Below are 3,934 nucleotides of genomic sequence, written 5' to 3'. Positions count from 1 at the left end.
TGCTTTTTATGTGTACATTTATGTACTGTCCCTTTTGCTTATGACCAATGTTTATACAGTGGTTTATTATTATTTTATTTTTTTAAAATGTTGGTTGTTCTTATTAACGTGTGCCTCTGCTATTACAACCAACCCTTAAGAGTTTGTAGCCTTCTACATTGCATTGATAAAAAAATAGGTTACGTGGATAAAATGAATCACCATTACTGAAATTATTTAGGGAACATGATTTGATATCTTAGAAAGATGAAGATTTTTATACTAGCATATGTTTTCTTTTGGATAGCTGACATGACATTTCATTAGCATCCCCATTCATCAGTTGGTCATTGTGCAGGACCACACAGATAAATACAGTATCTGAAGTCTGCTTTTTTATTTTATTTTTTTTATTCTGCTGAGGGAAAATAATGTCATGAGTCATGACATTGCAGACAGGGATAATAATAAGTCTATTATTGAGCCCTCCAAAACAGAATCTGTTGACCATTGGTAAAACATCTACTATATTTGTGATTTAAATATGAATATAAATAAATATAATATAAATATAAATAATATAATAATATACATAATTTGAAAAATTTAAAAGGAAAGTCTGATTAAAGGTATTTTATATTTAGAATAAACAATACTGATGGTTAATGCACAATACATCCAGAAATGATGGTTAACCAGAAATATTAATAAAATAGGGTCCTTTTTCATTTCATATTAACATTTGAAGGTATTTTGTAGCCAAAAAATTCATACTTTTCTTTACATAATACTGCTTTATGGAGCAAAAGAGAGATAGAATTTCTGAGTATTCTTCTTTTGACACTTATGACAATATGTATCTAACTAGTTCAATAGTTAGCTCTCTGACTCAGACTATTTAATTATTTAGCCATATAGTGTTTACGGGAATAGACCTTTACTCTGTGTGGTCTGATAAAGACTGAATGATGCAGGTTCGTGTGAAACAGCGAAAGGTGAGAGTGCAAACCTCAGAAGAATGTAGCACAGACTCTGTAATGAACCTCTATATATTTAGAGTCAGAAACTACTGAAGAACCAGAGGTGAGAAACATACAAACGCCTGACAATTCACACTGACCAGCTGTAACAAGCTGCGACTCTTTCCTTTGCGTTGCATGGTAACCCCTAAATAAGGCCATTTAAAGTATTATGAATTTCATTACGTACACCTGTTAACTTATAATGCCAAAGCTTTGATATTTTTGAATTTTATTTAGCACCCGGACAATCAAAGCTCTGAAGATAATGAATACCTTATCTGGCCCTGTTTACACCTGGTATTAAGATGGTATTTGGTATTTGGTCGATCGGATTGCAAATGGCCGAGGGAAACACATTCCCGTTTACACCTGGTGTTTTCATCCGTCTCTTTTGTCCACTTTCAACCACTTTTGTACTGATTTCTTTGAGGGGAGGGTCTATGGGCGGGCGGGCGGGCACATTTGTGGGTTACAGTCTATATGTTTTTTCCAGATCTTTCGATCTAATGGATAAAATAAGCTTGCACAATATACTGTATGAACGCGAAAGGAGACTCCAAACCACACTGAACTTGGTACTTGGTGCTTGGTATGTTTTCCCTCTTCAAACCAAACCTGGGTCTTAAGCCAACAAATTTAAAATCCAGCCTTCCCACAATGTTTACGCATCAGGTCAGTAGGTGGACAGTAGCCGGTCTTTTGTGGCTGTTCAAACACATACGACTACATGAGCGTTTACACTACGAAAGCAATCCGGCCTAATGCGTTTTCGACTATCTCTGGAAATGGTAGAAGGTGGACAAGCTCAAAGCGTTTTAGACCCCGTTTACACCTGTACTTAGCGTCGTCCACTTGTGATCCGATCGACCAAAACGCATCTTAATACCAAACAGGGCTTCTGATGTTTAAAGTTTCACTGAGCTCATTTTTGGAGTCACTCCAAATCCACAACACCATTTTTTTTTTCATTCTACTGGGAAGGAAATACATTAATGTTATCATCAATTAATCTTCACTGAATATTATTCTCTCTAAAATATTATAGCTTTCTATCAGTGTAGCATTCAGCTGGTTCGTTTGCACCATTTCTCCCTGCCTTTGTTGTCATGGTTACTAGTTTGATTTTATTATCTCATTCAGCTGTGTTCCCCTCATTATCCTGTGTACATAAGTTATTGTGTTTCATTCTTTGGTTGTTGGATATTGACTCTGGTCGGTTGTGTTTCCCTGCCAGTCACTGGGTGTATTCCTGTGGATTAAAGACTGCGTTGAACTTTCCTCTTCCTTGTTGTGCATGTGATTATCACTACCGATTTGTGACAACAAGTAATGGATGAGATGGAATAGTACACCCACTCGCACATGCATACACACGCAGGGCCCACACGCATAGTAAGAGCTCAAGTTATTTTTGTAAACTCTTCCTTTGGATGGGTTTTTTGCAACGTGCTGTATGGGAAAAATGGGGCTTTAGGGAACTGAAAAACCCTGCAGGTCTGGATGACATTCCAGCTCTCGCTGTGTCTGTGCCTGTCTAATACTGTTACACTCTCCAGAACCATGTTATCTTCACACATATACAGCGCTGTCCCAGAGGGAAATTTTATTACTCAAGAGTTTGCTAAAAGGTATTACGAGTTTGGAGTTTGGAATTGGGAATTGTTTCATATAAGTAATACCTTTTTCCTAATTCATCAGGAGGTATAAAATAGACACAGATGAGACAATTGTTGTTATACAGTATAATTCACAACTACAGTTTACAATTATTGCGATTAGATATATTTAGATATCAAATAGTGATTTGATTTGGCAGAACTTGTGAAAAAGATGTACACTTTAGAAATAGTACTTATTGCAGAAATAATATACTTAAAAAGAAAAAGTGCAAACTGTTTTCAGACACTTAATTGCATGTTATTACAATTAAATGAAAATGTATTATAGTTTAAATTTATTTTAAATACAATTCTAAAGTTGAACTTTAGAGTGAAATTTTGACCCGAATTTCAAAATTATTTTCTATTGCCTTTGAAATTAGTGCACTGCCACATGCTGTATGTCGTTTCTGTTAAAATTTGTAAAGAATTGCACTTAATTGTAAACTGTAAATTGTAAAATTGTAAAAGTATATAATTTAAAAAAAAAACTGTACTTAGAGGTTATATAAAATATTAATAATATAAGGCCAGTAAAGAGCCCATAAAGAAAGTAAGCTTTCATGGCTGTTTCTTAACATTAATGTACACCTTTAAAGTACATTTTAAATAATGTTGTAATAATAACCTTTTGTGGTGCTGTGCAAGGTTATGTCCCATTATTTCAGGGGTGTAGTATTTGTCATGGTCATGTGATCATGGCAGCCAAAAGGTGGACCATCCTTATGTAGAATAAAGGTGAACATGATTTCACCAAGTACAACATGTTCCTGAATCAACATCTTTGTTGATCCTGGCACAACATTCCAATTAACAATCAGTCAAATCAGATTTGAGGGACAAGTTTACAGTCAATGTCAAGTTACCAGTACAACCAGGGTTAGGTGCTTCTACATCAGTATATTCCCCTCTGCTTTTAGGGATAAGTTATGGGAATAGTTAGGCCAAAATGTGTGCATCGGAATGATGTTCCAGGATCCACTAAATATGTTGTTGAACATGTCTTACTTGGCAAAATCACAGTGAGCTAGAATAAAACAACTTTTTCTAGAGTAGACCATGGACTCTTCATCTTTAAATGTATTGTTTAAACATTGGAAAAAGGAAAGATCTCATTAATTTATTTTTTATTTTTTATTTTTTACTATGGGGTCCCATTGCAGGCCACAGGGTGGAGCACCGCTCTCCAACACACACACACATAGAGCTACACACCGTGCAGGGGGAGTGTCAGTGGGTAAGAGGAAGGCAGCTGGCACGCAGCTGATTTGTCTG

This window comes from Rhinichthys klamathensis, unplaced genomic scaffold (genome assembly GCF_029890125.1).
Source record: "Rhinichthys klamathensis goyatoka isolate OS25496 unplaced genomic scaffold, OSU_Roscu_1.1 h1tg000064l_1, whole genome shotgun sequence".
Taxonomy (NCBI): Eukaryota; Metazoa; Chordata; class Actinopteri; order Cypriniformes; family Leuciscidae; genus Rhinichthys; species Rhinichthys klamathensis.
The sequence above is the reverse complement of the archived record's forward strand: the minus strand, read 5'-3'. Positions refer to the sequence as shown.